Below are 20,647 nucleotides of genomic sequence, written 5' to 3' on the forward strand. Positions count from 1 at the left end.
CAACTCGCCCGTGCTGACCAGATATCCGAACCGAATCTAGTCTCACTTGCCAGTACCCATCCTGGATCCCTCCAAACCCCATCCAGATGCCTTTTAAATGTTGCAATTGTACCAGCCTCCACCACTTCCTCTGGCAGCTCATTCCACACACGTACCACCCTCTGCATGAAAAAGTTGCCCCTTAGGTCTCTTTTATATCTTTCCCTTCTCGCCCTAAACCTCTGTCTTCTAGTTCTGGACTCTCCCACCTCAGAGAAAAGACCTTGTCTATTTATCCTATCCATGCCCTTCATGATTTTATAAACCTCTGTAAGGTTACCCCTTAGCCTCCGATGTTCCAGGGAAAACAGCCCCAGCCTATTCAACCTCTCCCTATAGTTCAAATCCTCCAACCCTGGCAACATCCTTGTAAATCTTTTCTGAACCCTTTCAAGTTCCTCAACATCCATTTGATAGGAAGGAGACAAGAATTGTATGCAGTATTCCAAAAGAGGCCTAATCAATGTTCTGTACAGCCACAACATGATGTCCCAATTCCAATACTCTATACTCTCCCCAATAAAGGAATGCATACAAAATGCCTCTTCCAATATCCTATGTACTCTCAAGGAGCTACGAACCTGCACTTTAAGGTCTCTTTGTTGAGCAACACTCCCCAGGACCTTACCATTAAGTGTATAAGTCCTGCTAAGATTGGCTTTCCCAAAATGCAGCAGCTCACATTTATCTAAATTAAACTCCATCTGTCTCTCCTCAACCCATTGGCCCATCTCATCAAGATCCCGTTGTAATCTGAGGTAACCTTCTTCACTGTCCTCTACACCTCCAATCTTGGTTTCATTTGCAAACTTACTAACTATACCTCCTATGTTCACATCCAAATCATTTAAATAAATGACAAAAAGTAGTGGACCCAGGATCGATCCATGTGGCACTCCACTGATCACAGGCCTCCAGTCTGAAAAACAACCCTTCACTACCACCACCCTCTCTTTTCTACCTTTGAGTCAGCTCTGTATCCAAATGGCTAGTTCTGTCTGTATTCCACGAGATCTAACCTTGGTAACCAGTCTCCCATGGGGAACCTTGTCAAATGCCTTACGGAAGTCGACATAGATCACATCTACCACTCTAAGCTCATCAATCCTCTTTGTTACTTCTACAAAAAACTCAATCAAGTTAGTGAGACATGATTTCGAATGCACAAAGCCATGTTGTCTATCTCTAATCAGTCCTTGCCTTTCCAAATACATGTACGTCCTGTCCCTCAGGATTCCCTCCAACAACTTGCCCACCACCAACGTCAGGCTCACTGGTCTATAGTTCCCTGGCTTGTCCTTCCCACCTTTCTTATATAGTGGCAGCATGTTAGCCAGTCTCCAGTCTTTCAGCACCTCACCTATGACTATCGATGATACAAGTACTTCAGCAAGGGGCCCAGCAATCACTTCTCTAACTTCCCATGGAGTTCTAGGGTATACCTGATCAGGTCTGGGGATTTATCCATCTTTATGCTTTTGAAGACATCCATCTATTTCCCTACATTCTGTTATCTTCCATGTCCTTTTCTACAGTAAACACTGATCCGAAATATTAGTTTAGTATCTTCCCCTATCTCCTGCGGCTCCACAAAAGACTGCCTTGCTGATCTTTGAGGGGTCCTATTCTCTCCCTAGTTACTCTTTTGTCCTTTAATGTATTTGTAAAAACCCTTTGGATTCACCTTAACCCTATTTGCCAAAGCTATCTCATGTCCCCTTTTTGCCCTCCTGATTTCCACCTTAAGTAAACTCCTAATTTTATCTATCCTGTCTATACCTGACATATGCTTCCTTCTTTTTCTTAACCAAACCCTCAATTGCTCTAGTCATTTCACATTTCCTACACCTACCAGCCTTTCCTTTCACCCTAACAGGAATATACAGTCTCTGGACTCTTGTTATCTCATTTCTGAAGGCTTCCCATTTTCCAGCTGTCTCTTTACCTGCAAACATCAGCTTTTGAAAGTTCTTGCCTAATACCATCAAAATTAGCCTTCCTGCAGTTTAGAACTTCAACTTTTAGATCCAGTCTATCCTTTTCCATCACTATTTTAAAAATAATAGAATTATGGTCACTGGCCCCAAAGTGCTTCCCCAATGACACCTCAGTCACCTGCCCTGCCTTATTTCCCAAGAGTAGGTGAGTTTTCCACCTTCTCTAGTAGGTACATCCACATACTGAATCAGAAACTTTTCTTGTACGTACCTAACAAATTCCTCTCCTTCTAAATGCGGCCGAACCAATGTCTTGTACAATGTTAACGTGACTTGCCAGCTCTTATAGACAATAGGTGCAGGAGTAGGCCACCCAGCCCTTTGAGCCTGCACCGCCATTCAATATGATCATGGCTGATCATTCCTAATCAGTATCCTCTTCCTGCCTTATCTCCATAACCCTTGATTCCACTATCTTTGAGAGCTCTATCCAACTCTTTCTTAAATGAATCCAGAGACTGGGCATCCACTGCCCTCTGGGGCAGAGCATTCCACACATTATACTCAATACCCCATCCAATGAAGGCAAGCATACGATATGCCTTCTTGACCACTCTATCCATCTGTGCAGCAACCTTCTAGGTACAATGGACCTGCACTCCCAAATCTCTCTGCCCATCAACCTTTCCCAATGCTCTTCCATTCGTTGAATAATTCTCTTGAGAATTAGTCTTGCCTAAATGCATCACCTCACATTTGTCTGGATTGAAATCCATCTGCCACTTTTCTGCCCAACTTTCCAGTCTATCTATATCCTCCTGTGTTCTCTGACAGTCCCTATGCTTTCTGCTGCTCCACCAATCTTCAAGTTATCTGCAAACTTGCTCATCATACCAACAGTGCCCTCTTCCAGATCATTTAGGTATATTACAAACAACAGTGACCCCAACACTGATCCCTGTGGAACACCACTGGTCACCTTTCTCCATTTCGAGAAACTCCCTTCAACTACTACTCTGTCTCCTGTTGCTCAACCAGTTCTTTATCTCGCCCAACTAGAACACACTGCACACCATATGGCTTCACTTTCTCCATTAGTCTACCATGGGGAACCTTATCAAATGCCTTACTAAAGTCCATGTATATGAAATCAACAGCCCTTCCTTCATCTATCAACTTGGTCACTTCCTCGAAGAATTCTATTAAGTTGGTAAGGCACGATCTCCCCCACACAAAACTATGTTGCCTATCACTGATAAACCCATTCTTTTCTAAATGTAAATAGATCCTATCCCTCAGTACCTTCTCCAGCAAATTTCCCACCACTGACGTCAGGATATAAATAGATCCTATCCCTCAGTACCTTCTCTAGCAACTTTCCCACCACCGATGCCACATGACCAAAAGGATGTGGATGCTTTGGAGAGGGTGCAGAGAAGGTTTACAAGGATGTTGCCTGGTATGGAAGGTGCTAGCTATGAAGAAAGGTTGAGTAGGTTAGGTTTATTTTCATTAGAAAAAAGGAGATTGAGGGGGGACCTGATTGAAGTTTATAAAATCATGAAGGGTATAGACAGGGTGGATAGAGACGAGCTTTTTCCAGGGTGTAGGATTCAATAACGAGAGGTCATGCTTTCAAGATGAGAGGTGGAAAGTTTAAGGGGGATACACGCAGTAAGTACTTCACACAGAGGGTGCTGGGCGTTTGGAACACATTGCTAGCAGAGATGGTAGAGGCAGGCACGGTAGATACATTTAAAATGCGTCTGGATAAATGCATGAGTAGATGGGGAGTAGAGAGATACAGATGCTTAGGAATTGGGTGACAGATTTAGACAGTACATTTGTATTGGCTCAGGCTTGTAGGGCCAAAGGGCTTGTTCCTGGGCTGTAAATTTTCTTTGTTCTTTCTTTGTTCTAAATTCTTAACACTTTGGCAATCGCAGTCCATGTTTGGAGTTAAAATCCCCTACCATGACCACCCTATTATTCTTAATAGATAACTGAAATCTCCTTACAAATTTGTTTCTTAATTTCCTGCTGACTGTTAGGGGGTCTATAATACAATCCCAATAAGATGATCATCCCTTTCTTATTTCTCAGTTCCACCCAAATAACTTCACTGGATGTATTTCTAGGAATATCCTCCGTCAGTACAGTTGTAATGCTACCCCTTATCAAAAATGCCATTCCCCCTTCTCTCTCGCCTCCCTTTCTATCCTTCCTGTAGCATTTGTATCCTGGAACATTAAGCTGCCAATTCTGCCCGTCCCTGAGCCATGTTTCTGTAATTGCTATGATATCCCAGTCCCATGTTCCTAACCATGCCCTGAGTTTATCTGCCTTCTCTGTTAGGCCTCTTGCATGTTTAAAATGCAGTTTTATTTATTAGTCCTACCTTGTCCCTGCCTGCCCTGACTGTTTGACTCACTCCTTTTCTCAACTGTACTAGTCTTAGATTGAATTCTTTCCTCACTATCACCCTGGTTCCTCCCCCCCACCTCACTAGTTTAAATCCTTCCGAGCAGCTCTAGCAAATCTCCCTGCCAGTATGTTAGTCCCCTTCCAATTCAGTTGCAATCCATCCTTCTTGTACATGTCACTTCGACCCCAGAAGAGATTCCAATGATCCAAAAATGTGAATCCTTCTCCCATACACCAGTTCTTCAACCACGCATTTCTCTGCCCTATCCTCCTTTTCCTACCCTCACTAGCTGGTAGCACCAGGAGTAATCCAGATATTACTACCCTAGAGGACCTTTTTAAATTCCTGCCTAATTTTCTAAATTCTCCCTTCAGAACCTCATCCTTTTCCCTTGCTTTGTCGTTGGTTCCAATGTGTACAATAACCTCCTGCTGGTCGGTTTCCCCTTTGAGAACATTCTGCACCTTCTCTGAGCCATCCTTGATCCTGGCACCAGGGAGGCCACACACCATTCTGATTTTTCGTTGCTGGCCACAGAAACGTCTGTCTGTGCCTCTGACTAGAGAGTTCTCTAACACAATTGATCACTTGGAACCCGACGTACTCCTCATTACATTAAAGCCAGTCTCAATACCAGAAACTTGGCTGTTCATGCTACATTCCCCTGCGAATCCATCATCCCTATAGTTTCCAAAACAGCATAATTGTTTGAAATGGGGATAGCCGCAGAAGACTCCTGCACTACCTGCCTCCCTCTCTTACCTTTCCTGGAGTTAAACCATCTATGTGACTGTACCTGCAGCTTTTCCCTATAACTGCCATCCATCACACTGCCTTGCTCTTGTAAATTCCTCACTGCCTCTAACAGTGGCTCCAACCGATCCATTTGATCTTAAAGGATGGCATTTATTGCAGATATAATCCTCAGTAACAAGTAAACTCTCCCTAAACTCCCACATCCGACGAGAAAAGCATATCACACTCTTCTAAAGGTCAGTTTTGCTTCTTCCAATCTACAGACTCAGAAAATAGCACCGTCTCATTCCTCTACAAAACACTGCTCCAGGCTAACTTAATACTAATGATTTAAAAAACATATCTCAATAAAACATATAATCAAGAAAGAACCCACTCCACTCACTGTTGTAGATTTACAGCAAAACAGAATCTGGTGCAAAAATTTGCAGTTAAAACTGGAAGTAACTATATTGATGAGCAGCCGAGAGAAAGATGAACTTGCTTTTGTAACCCACTGAACTTCCTCATAGTTTACAGCAGCAGTGTCTAACTGGGAGGCTGATTACAGCCACTGTAGGCTTTTTCAGGCTTGATGTGACATTAAGTCCAACAAATTGATTTACAAGCATGTTGTCAGGGTTGGAGGATTTGAGCTATACGGAGAGGCTGAACGGGGTGGGGCTATTTTCCCTGGAGTGTTGGAGGCTGAGGGGTGATCTTATAGAGGTTTACAATATTATGAGGGGCATGGAAAAGCATCTGGATGGGTATATGAATAGGAAGGGTTTGGAGGGGTATGGGCCGGGTGCTGGCAGGTAGGACTAGATTGGGTTGGGATATCTGGTCGGTTTGGACCGAAGGGTCTGTTTCCATGCTGTACATCTCTTTGACTCTATGACTCTAATTATCATTTTTGAGTTTGTTCCGTTCCTTGCTACCCTCATTGCATTTGATGATACATCAGTTCGAACGTATTGGCTGTGAAGAAATTGTCAGGATGGAAGGTGCACAGTTGATGACCATAGAAACTGGACAGCCATACCAAATGTTCCATGAAAAAATATTTGTGTAATACAAGATTAACAGTTTAGAGTCAGGGCATGCAACAAGCTAGAATTTCGGAATTGTATGCTTTCAAGTCGGGATTTAACAGTCATATTATTTAATGTTTTCTCCCTCAATTTAATCTGACATTATTCCAGAATTTATTATTTATTTCAGTTAGAATGTTAATCCTTGACAGTTGGACATTCAAGTGTAGATATAATTATATATGTATTACAATGAGTTGTCAATTATATCCACTTATTGATGAAAAATTTAAAGAACGCATTCATTTAAAGGTCATTTGCAGTGAAATACTGCAATTCTATTTTTCTGTGCTATTTACCACTTATTTATTCAAGTATTATATTCCATATTGACTATCCAATAAAATGAGGTAAAAAATATTTGGCATCCTGAACTGAAATAATTACTCCACTGGGAAGAGAGTAACATTTACAGGGGTATGAAGGATCAGCGGGGGAATGGAGCTGGGTGAGTTGATTTTGCAGCAAGCCATGTCTGGCCAAACGTCACCCTCATGTGCACTAGACATTCCATGATTTTATGAAAAATGTTGAACTTGCATGTAGGTTGGTGGACTCTTAATGGTCTATACAGGTATCCCCTGCTTTTTGAACGTTCACTTTACCCCACTTTGCTTTTACATTGGTACCGAACAGGATTTCCGCTTTTATGAAAAACGACAAATCTTTTTCCATATAAATCATGCATCTTCACTTTACGCCATTTTTGGCTTATGACAGGTTTCCTGGAAATGTTCTATTTTTGGATAGCAGGGGACACCTGTATTTTCTAATGATCCAGTTTCAAGTTAAGAAATAGCTTTTTAGTTTAAAATTTCCAAAAGCAATAACTACGTTACAACATTTTCTTAATGAGGAAAATATGTGGAGCCTTTGCAGGCTGGCCAAAGTTAGTCATTGTGAAAGACATTTTTTAAAGAATTTGTCCATGAGATGTGGGCATTGTTGACTCAGCTTTCATTTGTTGTCCATCACTTACTGCCCTTCCCTTGAGGTTTAGGCCCTTCAAAGTGCAGTTAAGAGTCAACCACATTGCTGTATGTCTGGAGTCACATGTAGGCCAGACTGGTTAAGGATGACAGATTTCCTTCCATAAAGGACATTTGTGAACAAGATGGGTATTTACAATGGTTCATGGGTACCATTAGACTTGCTTTTAATTCCTGATTTTTTAAAAATTGAATTCAAATTTCACCATTTGCCACAGTGGGATTTGAACTCATGTCCCCAGAATATTTTTCGAGACTAGTAATCCAGAGTCCTAGTGACATTATCACTAGATCACTACCTTCCCAATTTCTGATTATATTAATCTGAGACTTGATGGTATGCAATATTTTGTAATAATGCTGATTTCAAGCCCATGTATGTTTAAGAATGGAGCATATTAGATATGCCCATCTTAAAGCAGCATATGTCACCTCTATTTCCTGAAAGAAAAACAACAAGCATTTGTGGTTTAATGTCTTCAGAACTTGTATGAGTCAACAATTCAACTGGGCATCTATTCAAATATTTATTTCATAAGAAAACTGCATTTCCAAATGCTGCATTTTGTTACAGGTGGAAAGCAGTAATAATGTGCTGGGCGTTCAAACTTGCATTCTAAAAACGAACAATGAATACTTCAGTCTTCAAAGTTACTTACATAACAGCAATTAAACAATGATCTGAAGTCAGGTTTACTAAATTACATATTTTGTAGTCCTAAAGGAAACACAACTTCACCTTAATGGATTTGTACATTTTGTAAGATCATAAGAAGTAGGAGGAGTAGACCAGATATTCCTCCAAGCCTGCTTTTCCTTGTAATAAAATTGTGGCTGATCTCACTGTGGTCTTAACTCCATTTTTCTATCTGTCCCCCATGACCCTGGGATTGATTTTTGGACAAAAAATTGACTAACAGTCTTGAATGTATTCAATATACCAACCTCTGTTGGCTCTCCGTGGTAGAGAATTCCAAACAACTTTTGAGCCTGCTCATCTCTATCTTAAATGTGAGATTTTAAAAAAAATTTGCCTTCCTACTTCTGGATTCCCCCATGAGAGGTCACATCATCTCAATATTTATCCTATAAAGCCCATGTAGAAGCTTGTACTTTTCAGTTAAATTATCTCTAATGTTTCTGAATTTCAATGAATAAATTGCCACAATTGCAGCTCCCTTTGTGCCCAATACTGGTACCATTGTCACATACTCAAAACCCAGTTCTGCCATACCAATCTTTGAGCCAAGCATTGTTAATTTTTGCCAGGTTGCTTGTGGCTCATTAGCTGCACACACTTGCAGCAGAATCACTTTCCTAACTCTAACTACATTGTTGCCACCTGTGTGGACCACAATGGTTGGATCGTCACCCTCACTGCAGCATAGAAATATCTTTAACACTGGTACCAGATAGGTAACAGCCTTTGGGACTCACCCCCTCAGTTGTGGAGAACAGTCCCTCCCCTAATTATACTGTCCTTTACTACAACCACACACTTTTTACAACCCCCACTGGAATTGCTCCCTGCAAAAGGGTGCCTTGGTCAGTTTGGTCCTGCTGATACTTTCTAGTTATCCATAACTGTTGGAGCCACATGCATCTGTCCCTGACAGAGCACCAAATCTGACAAACCTACCCTGAGTGGAACTAACTCCCACCTGTCCCCTAAAGCCACCAATGCATCAGTATCCAATGCTCAGATTTGCAGTAAACATTGTTGCATGCTGCAATTCATTGGCTTTTGTAATTGAGGGCATTGAAAGAGTATGTTGATTTTTGAATGAAATACGTTGTTTAATTGTCCACCATTGTTCATGACTGGATGTGGCAGGACTTCAGAGCTTAGATCTGATCCATTGGTTGTTACTGTATGGTACACATGTAATTCTGTACTGTAGCTTCAATAAATTGACACGTAATTTTAGGCATGCCTCCTAGCGTTCCTTCCTTCACTCTTTGTTGACCCAGGGTTGATTCCCTTGTCATTGTCATTTTTGGTGCCAGTCTGTTTAGTTTCATACCTTTTTTCAGATATTTTATGGTTCGATGCAACTGAATGGCTTTCTCGACCATTTCAGAGAGCAGTTAAGATTAAACCACATTGCTGTGGGTGTGGAGTCGCAGCCAGACCAGACATGATAGGACATCAGATTTCCTGAGTGAAAGGAGATTATGGAACCAGATGGAGTTTTATGACAATTGGCAATAGTTTCAATATTACCAATAAACATTTAATTCCAAATTTTATTAAATTTTAATTTCACCATCTGTGATGGTGTGATTTGAAACTGAGTCCTCAGGACATTTCTCGGGTCTTTGGATTAACTAGTAAACAATGCCATCACCTTCTCTAATCCCCATTGCTTCACCTATTTAACATTTCTTGGATATTTAATGGATACACATGTTTGTATATTACTGTATTTATCTTCACAAATTCTCTTAATGGCTTACCTAAGGTATAGACAGACATAAATGAGATGCTTTTCATTGATGGGCTGAGTTTTCATAGAATTGGCACCAGTACATCACTGGGATAACTATATTTACTGAAGCTAATACTGACAGAAATCTCAGTCTTTACCATTTGTAGATTCCTCAGAAAGTGAATCCAAACTCAATTTGAAAACTCAGCTGACTTGCAGTGTTGTATAGTGGGTGATTTCAATCGAAGGATGAGTAAGACTTATGTTCTTTGTAGTGTTTTGTAGTGCTAGCAGTGTGCCCTACATCACAAGAACAACATAGGTTTGCTGTTAGGCTTCTGTAGTTGATTTGAATTTCAATTGGCTTCTTTCTAGAAACCAGCCGCAAACATTAATACACTCTAATCTGAGTTTCTAAATGTCACTGTTGACCACCCAAAGGAAAACATCGCCGAATATAATTGTGTGGAGAAACACAAATACGTCAATAGACACCAGAAAAATACAGAATTTGGAATTCTTAATGCTATGCTTGTGCAAGGAGAGTGGCCAGCATCATACAACTTCGTGGATAACCAATAGCCATGGAATTCAGTTTGAAACCAAAATTTTAATTGGAGAATGCAATGCCACAAAAGGCAAAACATGGGGTGGCGGGGTTTCACTGTGGCTCAATGGTTAGCATTGCTGCCTCGCAGCACCAGGGTCCCAGGTTCAATTCCAGCCTTGAGTGACTGTCTATGTGGAGTTTGCACATTCTCCCCATCTCTATGTGGGTTTCCTCCGGGTGCCCTGGTTTTCTCCCACAGTCCAAAGATGTGCAGGTCAGGTGGATTGGCCATGCTAAATTGCCCACAGTGTTAGCAGCATTAGCCAGAGGGAAATGGGTCTGGGTGGGTTGCTCTTCGGAGGGTTGGTGTGGACTTGTTGGGCCGAAGGGCCTGTTTTCACACTGTAGGGAATCTAATCTAGGTCAACCTTGAGAAGTGCACATTCCCTCTCGACTGATGACTGCGTACAATTTTCTTTTCCTTAAGCCTTGTTGTGATTTTGAAGGTGATAATATCTGTGAATTGTGTGAATGCGCTGACACTTGGTTGTCCACGAATGACTTTAACCAATTCACTGTTTGGGAGTTCTAACTTTCAAATGCAGTTTTGAAAAGAAAATGAACGTGAAGCTTGCAATTGTTGAAAGGCATGCCTTGGAATTGTTCAGTGGCTCTACATGTTGTTTCTGCAGAATTATCAATAGGAAAAAAAAGAGAGCTAACTCTGTGATTCAATTTGTTTGGATTCACTCCTTAACATCTATTCAAGCCAGATGAAGAATGGATGTTTGCATAAGAGATTTGATTCTCTGTGGCATTAACCCTTACTCTTTTGAATAACCAGGAATTCTGCAGGGAAAGGCTGGATGACAAAGTGCAGTGTCTCACCATAAGTAACCGCAATAATGCACTCACTTCACTGTTACATGTTTCAACAGTAGCTTCAGAGTCTTGGCTTCTGCCCAAAGTAATTCCTACAGCAGAATTTGAGAATCGGTTCAGCATTTTGTGGGGAAAGGACATTGCAATGAGTAACATTTTGTTCATTTAAGAAGGTGATTTTTTTTAAGTACTCCACCTCACTGACTTCCCTCTTCCTATTGCTGACTCCTTATCATTCATACTTGTCTTGGATTATCTTCCCTATATTTATTCGATGCCTTTAATTTCCTAATCACATACTCAATCGGTGTCAACCAATTTTATTCTCTCTTGTATTTGCATTTTCAGTTTCTCATTTATTCTATGTTTTTCATTCCCAGCTGATAACTTCCCTCTTACCTCTTCCTCCTTTTGCCTTTCTGTCATTCTTAGACTTCACTTTTTCTTTCATTTGATCTTGATTCTCTCTTGGCATCTTTTTTCACACTTTCCTTCACGAATATCAGTAACGGTCATTTTTGGATTTAATTTGTGGTTCTGGCATGGCTCTGCTTGTTAGTGGTGCCTCCTAACTCTGAAGGAAAAATGTAACATGTTTCAAAATATCCATGGATTGACTGAAGAAGGGACCATAAACATTGAAGGGATGACAGGGAGTAGAAGGCAAACACATTTGGGAGCGAAAATAGAAACTGAAGTAGATGGGTGAATCTGTGGCAAATTTGGAGTTTTTAGAAGTGCATTGGTAAACACTATGTAGGAGCAAGTTACTGCAGATGCTGGAATCTGTACTGAAAGCAAAAAGTTCTGGAATTTCCTCCCACAATCCAAAGATGTGCAGTTCAGGTGAATTGGCCGTGCTAAATTGCCCATAGTGTTAGGTGCATTAGTCAGAGGGAAATGGGTCTGGATGGGCTACTCTTCGGTGGGTAGGTGTGGACTTGTTGGACCAAAAGGCCTGTTTCCACACTGTAGGGAATCTAATCTAATCTAATCTAATCACAGCGGGTCAGGCAGCATCCATGGAGGAAAAGTAAGCTAAGGTTTCGAGTTTAGATGACTCTTCAACAGAGCTGATGTGAGGTGTGAAGGTGACAGTTTTATGCAATTTATTGCTCTCTCTCTCTCCATGGATGCTGCCTGACCTGTGGTAGTCTCCAGCATGTTTTGTTTTCACTGGGGAACACTGCCTTTTTGCTGGCAGAGAACTCCTGTTGAAAAGGGGACAGGACTCTTTCCTGCCCATGTTCAGTGAAAACATTAACTTTCATAGGAATGAGTATTTGACGATGTGTACAGAGCAGTTTGCAAAGGGTGAGCAGTGAAGTATGCAGAAATCCAACATCACATCCAATCTGCAAGCGCTGCCTTCAGACACCTAAGGACAAGAATCTTCGACAACTGGGACATCTGTGCTAATACCAAAATCTTGGGCCAAGGGCCACTTTCACTTTCTGGAAACATCTACCAATATGTGGTCAGAGATGTGGCTTTAGGATCATGCTCATTAGATATACAAAAACCCAGAGAATGCATGAGACCAGTGACACAGAATTTTCTAGATGGACAATTATACTCATTGACGAGTGATTGTCAAGTATGAGATATGATTATAAACAACTCAATTACTTGCACAGATATAATAAAATTCCTTAAAGTATTATCAGTTCTGTACATTTTGATCATATATCCATAGTGATGATAATGAACCCGCCTGGTCTTCCGTCTTTGCTTCCTATTCATTCTCCTCTATATCTGCATTTGTCAGTCTGTGTAATGGAAGTTTTTTAGGATCAGATAACAGATAAAATACCAGGCAAGGAGGTGCATACACAAACTAGTACCGAAGACGTGGTCATCTCACCTTTTAGGATGAACAGGTAAGTTCTTGCGATGAGGGGCAGAATTTTATGGTCTGCTGGGCATGCAGGTTTGCAGATAAGGTTGAAGATGCAATATTTTGTGGTGCCATTCCTGCTGTCTACTTATCTCTCCTTACCTTGCTGCAATTTAATGGCTTCCCACCCACCTATATTCAAACTGAAAAATTAGGGAGGCAGTTAATGGCATCAGAAATGGCTGGGAAGCCTGGCAGCTGGGGCCTCAAAGGGTTGCATCCTTTGTTGGCTGTTTAGAACTGGAGGCCCCTCCGTCTGATGGCCCCTGCACATGGCCTGTGCATTCCAGCCCCTCACCCACCCATTCCCTCCACCAGGCCCTGCTGAGAGCCACCCAAACATTCCTGCCAGCTGGCTCCTGCCTCGTCTTCACTGTGACTCCAGAAGTTGCTAACTGTCCTGATATACCTTTGGCACTGGAGAGCTGCCAACTGATTAGATTGGCTCTCAATTTGTATAGCCAGGATTTCTCCCTGGCTGTGGGGGAAGATTGTTGGTGTCAAATCTCACCCCAAGCCACTGATGCCCCTCAAAGTACTGAACAGGTCCACTGGCTGGAATTGAGACAGTTTCTCAGTCACTCTGTCACTGACAGGACAGTTAAACCCGTTGAAATCCTGTTTGTGATGTTTAAAATGGTACTCGGGTACCATCTGAGCTCTGTATAAATGAGAAGTCGTTTGGCAGAATGCCTATTTGACAGAACTTTGCAGCAAGCATCATAATGCAGCTTGGTTGGTGATGACTACTTGTGAGATCCTTCCTGTACCTCTGGACTATCTCTGCCATTGCACGCTGCACTCGAAGCCATTGCAGGGGTGAAGAGACTGTCACACATTTCCTGCTGGAATGTGCCTTTGCAAAGAAGGTCTGCAGAGAGATGGCAGTGGTTTTTGTTGAAGTTTGTCTTGAGCAGATCTGTGACGCAAGACTCTGTGCTCTACGTAAGAATCTAAGAAATAGGAACAGGAGTAGGCCATCAGGCCCGAGCCTGCTCCATCATTCAATAAGGTGCAAAGAACAATACAGCACAGGAACAGGCCCTTTGGCCCTCCAAGCCTGCACCTATACATGTTGCCTTTGCAGACTAAAAGTGTCTTCACTTACAGGATTCTGTTCCCTTCCTATTCATGTATTCGTCCAGGTGCTTCTTGAATGCAGCTATTGTGTCTGCTTCCACCACCTCCTCTGGCAGTTTGTTGCAGGCACTCACCACCTGTTGTGTGAAAAGCGGGCCTCACACATTTCTTTTAAACTCCATTACCGCCCCTCCCCCCACCTCTCCTGCACCTTATACCTGTGCCTCTAGTAATTGATTCCTCCATCCTGGGAAAAAGCCTCAGATTTTCAACTCAATCCATTCCATTCACAATCTTTTAAACTTCTATCAGGTCGCCCCTCAACCTCTTACATTCCAGTGAAAACAAACCCAGTCTATCCAACCTTTCTTCATAGCTAAAATCCCCCATACCACACGACATCCTGGTAAACCTTTTCTGTACCCTCTCCAAAGTATCCATATCCTTCTGGTAGTGTTGTGATCATAACTGTACACAATATTCCAAGTGTGGCATACCTAAAGTTGTATAAAGCTGTAGCATAACTTGTCTCTCCTTATACTCCTTGTCCCTTTCAATGAAGGCAAGCATGCCATAGGCCTTTTTTACTATCTTATCTTCCCGTGCTGCCACCTTCAGCAATCTGTGGACCTGCACACTCAAATCCCTCTGCATATCAATACTGCTAAGGGTTCTGCTATTCACTGTATAATTTCCACCTGTATTTGACCTTCCAAAATGCATCACCTCACATTTGTCCAGATTTAAACTCCATCTGCCATTTTTTTTCCCATGCCTCCAACTGATCTATATCGTGCTGTATCCTCTGACAATTCTGCTCACTATCCACAACTCCACAAATCTTTGTATCATCTGCAAACTTACTAATTAGACCAGCCACATTTTCCTCCAAGTCACTTATGTAGACCATGAACAGTAGACGTCCCAACACTGACCCCTGTGGAACACAACTAGTCACAACCCTCCATTTCGAAAAGCACATTTCCACCTCTACCCTCTGTCTTCTATTACTAAGCCAGTTCTGTATCCATCTTGCCAGCTCACCATGATACCATGTGACTTTGCTTTTTGTACCATTCTGCCATGAGGGACCTTGTCAAAGGCTTTATGAAATCCACATAGACAACATCAACTACTTTTCCCTCATCAATCATCTTTGTCACCTCCTCAAAAAACCTGATCAAGATGGTGAGGCATGACCTCCCTCACACAAAACCATGTTGTCTATTGCTAATAAAGATCATGCCTGATCTTTTTGTGGGCTCAGATCCACTTACCCACCCGTTCACCATCACCCTTAATTCCTATACTGCTCAAAAATTTATCTATCTTTGCCTTAAAAACTTACAATGAAGTAGCCTCAACCGCTTCACTGGGCAGGGAATGCCCCAGATTCACAAACCTTTGGATGAAGAAGTTCCTCCTCAACTCAGTCCTAAACCTGCTTCCCCTTAATTTGAGGCTATGCTCCCTGCTTCTAGTTTCACCCACCTGTGGAAACAACCTCCCTGCTTATATCTTACTTATTCCTTTCTTAGTTTCATATATTTCCATAAGATCCCCTGCATTATAATAAATCCCAATGAATATAGTCCCAATCTACTCAATCCCTCCTCATAAGCCAAGCCTCTCAACTCTGGAATAAAACTCCTCTGCACCCCCTCCAGTGCCAGTATATTCACTCTCAAGTAAAGAGACCAAAACTGTACACAGTACTCCAGGCTATTCCCCAGCACACACACTGAAACAAACATTTATTAGCAATGGCAGAAGCATCACCAAACCCTTACCATCTGACGCCTGGAGGAAGAAAATCTCAGCTTCTGCTTTGGGATCCTGCAACCACACGGGATAAATGTGGATTTCAGCAGTTTCCTCATTTCTGCTCCCCCCCACATTATCTCAGTCCCAAGCCTCCTCTGCACCACCCTCTTGACCTATCCATCGTCTTTCCCATCTATCTGCTCACCTTCCTCTCTGACCTATCACCTTCTCCCCCACTTTCATTCACCTATCGAATTCTCAGTTACCTTCCCCCCCAACCCCACCCCTGTCCCATTTATCTCTCAGCCCCCTCAGCCCACAAGCCTCATTCCTGGTGAAAGGCTTATGCCTGAAATGTCGATTCTCCTGCTCCTCAGATGCTGCCTGACCTGCTGTGTTTTTCCTGCCCCACACTCTCAACTCTGATCTCCAGCATCTGCAGTCCTCGCTTTCTCCTGTAAAATATAGGAGCAGAATTAGATCATTCAGCTTATTGACTCTGCTGATCTGTTTCTCAATCCCATTCTCCTGCCTTCTCCCTGTAACCCTTGATCCCCTTACTAATCAAGAACCTATCAATCTCTGTCTTCAAGGCACTCAATGACTTGGCCTCCACAGCCTTCTGAGGCAATGATTTCCAGATTCACCACTCTCTGGCTGAAGAAATTCCTCTTCATCTCGGGTCTAAAGGGTGGTCCCTCCACTCTGAGGCTGTGCCCTTGGGTCCTAGTTTCTCCATGTCCCACCCTATCCAGGCCTTTCTTTATTCTGTAATTTTAAATCAGATCCCTCCTCATCCTTCTGCACTCTATTGAGTGTAGACCCAGAGCCTCACCTGCTTATGTGACAAGCTTTCATTTCTGGGATCATTCTTGTAAACCTGCATTGGAATCCTTCTTACACTGGCACATTCTTCCTTAGGTACGGGGCCTAAAACTGCTCACAATATTCCAAATGTGGTCTAACCAGAACCTTATACAGCCTCAGCAGTATGTCCCAGTTCTTGCATTCTAGCTCCCTTGAAATGAATAACATTGAATTTGATTTCATAACTGCCAACAGAAACTACCCTAAGAGAATCCAAAAGAGAAAATGCTGGAAAATCTCAGCAGGTCTGGCAGCACCTGCTGAGATTTTCCAGCATTTTCTCTTTTGGTTTCAGATTCCAGCATCCGCAGCAATTTGCTTTTACCTTAAGAGAATCTTGAACTTGGAGTCCGAAGTCCCTTTGTGCTTTGGATTTCCGAAACCTTCCCACATTTAGGAAATAGTCTCTACTCTGCACAACATAAAGCCTCCATATTTGTTGGCAACTGTAAGCTTGGGTTGATGTACCACATTTCACAATTTCAGAATGCCCGAATATCTTTACAGCCAATAAAGTGCATTTTTTTTCAGGTGCAGTCACTGTTATAGGAAGTGCAGCAGCAATTGTTCACAGCAAGCTACAACACAATAACATGATATTGACCAGATATTCTCTTTCAATCATGTTGGTTGAGGTTTAGATTTTGTTCAGGACAGCTGAGATTGATCCTCTGCTTTTCTTTTGAATATTGCTGTGAAATCATGATGAGAATCCATACTGAGTGTAGCACTCCTTTAGTGTGCACTGGAGTGTCAGTTTAGATTATGCACTTAAATCTCTTGACTGAGTCTTGAACTCACTTTCTCACTCTGAACTGAAAGTATTAATAAATGAGTCAGGCATTGATTTCAGTAGAAGCTTGATTAAAAAGTTGGGCTTTTAAGGAAGGTTATTTAAATGCAGAGGGTGGTAAAGCAATGGAAAAAGATTTGGAAGGAATACCAAAATTTGGGACTTACATGTTTGAAGGCACGACCGTCAATGATAAGTAGAATTGATATTGTTGACAACAACTTGCGTTTGGGGTGAAGAAGGGTCAGTCAACCTGAAATGTTAACTCTGATTTCTCACCACAGATGCTGCTAGACCTGCTGAGCTTTTCCAGCAATTTCTATTTTTGTTTTCAAACAAGATTTGGCAGTAAGCCACATAAAGAGATGATTAGGACATGTGATCAAAATATATAGGTTTTAAAGAAAAACAAAGAAATACTTATATTTATATAGCTCCTTCCACAAGCACTGGTTACCGCAAGGGGCTTTCCAACTGAAGAAGTGTTTTTTGAAGCAGAGTCACTGTTTGTATGTAGGAAATACAGCAGCAAATTTGCCGTAGCAAACTTCCACAAATATGAATGACCAGATAGCCTATGTTTTGTGGTGTTGATTGAAATATTAACCAGGACACCAGGAATAACTCCCCTACAAGAAGTCACAGATTTGGAGGAGGGTGGGCATGAAGGGATTTGAATTGGCTAGCAAATAGAAGGTGACTACAGACCATAAAGACCTGTCCTTTTATTTTTCATTGAATCACAACATTGTGGAAACAGACCATTTAGCCCAACGAGTCCACACCGCCTCTCTGAAGAGCATCCCATCCAGATTCACCCCTCTCTACCCTATCCTTAACCCTCCATTTCCCATGGCTAATCCACTTAGCTTACACATCCCTGGATACTATGAGCAATTTAGAATGGCCAATCCACCTAATCTGCACATCTTTGGACTGTGGGAGGAAACCAGAACATCCGGAGGAAACGCACAGAGACAAGGGGAGAATGTGCAAATTCCACACAGTCAGCCAAGGCTGAAATTGAACCCGGGTCCCTGGCGCTGTGAGGCAGCGGTGCTAACCATTTGTGCATTTAAAACTAAAAAAACTGGAAATTATAAAGAACTGTCTTAAACCAGGGGTTTACAAGGTTGCGATAGGTTTCAAATATAAGAAAGTTGATACCTCCTGTGAACCCTTTTTGTGTAGCTGTTGGTTCCAACAATGTGTAGATGAACTGGACTCTAGAGGTTCTGGAGCTGATTGGTTTGTGAATTGTCAATGACGAAGGTCCTCTGCCTGCCAATAACAAGGTGATTGTTTAAGAGGGAGCTGGGCAGCCTGGACTTTGAAAAAGATGGAAAATACCTAGTTCAGACCGATAAAGAAGCAAACACGTTTGCAGTAGCCAAAAATCTCCCTCTCTCAGTTCTCGGCAGTAATCCACTTGAAACCCGAAGAAAACAAGCTTATCTTTTCTTCAGCAGATGCAGCAAGTTGTGAACTTGGATAAGTCAGTGACCTTTTTATAAATGAAACAACTACCCTCTGCCTCTTGCAAACCGATGGAAATGTTTGGAAAAAGGAAGATTGATGAGAAACCTTCGGATCAACAAGAACCAACCCAATAGATCTTGGGAACAAAAATTACAGAACTGTTTTCTCTCTGCCTGTGTATTTTTTCTTTCCGGTTTATATTTCTCTGTGTGTAAGGGAGTATTCATAAGGAGTTTAGAGTTTTGATGTGTAGAGTTTTCATAATTTAGTTTAATTGTTTAGCTTTAGCTAGCATCCAATGACCTGTAAGAAAGGGGGAGAATGGGGTTGAGAAATTTATCAGGCGAAAGTGAGGACTGCAGATGCTGGAGATTAGAGTCAAGATTAGAGTGGTGCTGGAAAAGCACAGCAGGTCAAGCAGCATCTGAGGAGCAAGAAAATCAGCGTTTTGGGCAGGGGCCCTTCATCTTGCCCAAAACATCGATTTTCCTGCTCCTCGGATGCTGCTTGACCTGCTATGCATTTCCAGCACCACTCTAATCTTGAGAAATTTATCAGCCATGACTAGAAGAGCAGACTCAATGGACTTAATGACCTAATTTCTGCTTCTATGTCTTATAGTCTTATGGTAATAATTAGTGATTTCTTGTTAAGTACATAAAACTGGTCCATATTTTTCATTAAACTGGGTCTGAAAATCAGGTAATTTGGAGATTTTACATATTCCTTTCAAAAGCTTTGACTTTTATGATGACTCTGGGAATAGATAAGCTTGACTTCCAGCATGCTATGCCAGAGATTCATGATAAAACTTCCAGATCATTTGGCAGATATACAATGTGTAATTGGGGAAAAAGTGACAAATTTCCAGCTAACAATGGAATTTTATAGCTGGCCACAAAAATATCCACTACATTTATATATCCATCCTCTCCTTCCCAGCACTGACCAGGTACTTTCAATCGTTCCCTGAAACACCCCTCATAAACAGCTCTGCCATTTCACGTTTTGGACCTTTGTTAAAACCAAACTTTCTGTGTAACACCTAACGATATTTTCCGATATTGAAAACATCATACACAAATAGGAGTAAGCCATTCAGCCTCTCAAACCTGTTCACACCCAATTCAAGTTTTAATCAACCAATTAAGGTGTGTTATGATACACTGTGGACCATCATGTCATGATGTGAGACTTACACCAGGACCTTCGAGCCAAGGCTTAGCAATTATCACTGAGTCAAAGGGCCCATTCACCCAGTTTGGTGAGATCATGACAAATCATGACAAATCTGCAAACGTTTGTCGTGTTTTCTTAATACCTTTGGTTAGCACAAATCTATCAATATCAGTACTAAAATTGAACAATCATAACTTTAGATTACTTACAGTGTGGAAACAGGCCCTTCATCCCAACATGTCCACACCGACCTGCCGAAGCGCAACCAACCCAGACCCATTCCCTTACATTTCACCCAACGCTACAGGCAATTTAGCATGCCCAATTCACCTAACCTGCACATTTTTGGACTGTGGGAGGAAACTCACGCAGACACAGGGAGAATGTGCAAACTCCACACAGTCAGTTGCCTGAGGCGGGAATTGAACCTGAGTCTCTGGGGCAACAGTGCTAACCACTGTGCCACCAACACTTTAACAATATAATAAATAAACAATGAACTACCGAT

The sequence above is a fragment of the Chiloscyllium plagiosum genome, chromosome 15, assembly GCF_004010195.1.
Source record: "Chiloscyllium plagiosum isolate BGI_BamShark_2017 chromosome 15, ASM401019v2, whole genome shotgun sequence".
Classification (NCBI taxonomy): Eukaryota; Metazoa; Chordata; class Chondrichthyes; order Orectolobiformes; family Hemiscylliidae; genus Chiloscyllium; species Chiloscyllium plagiosum.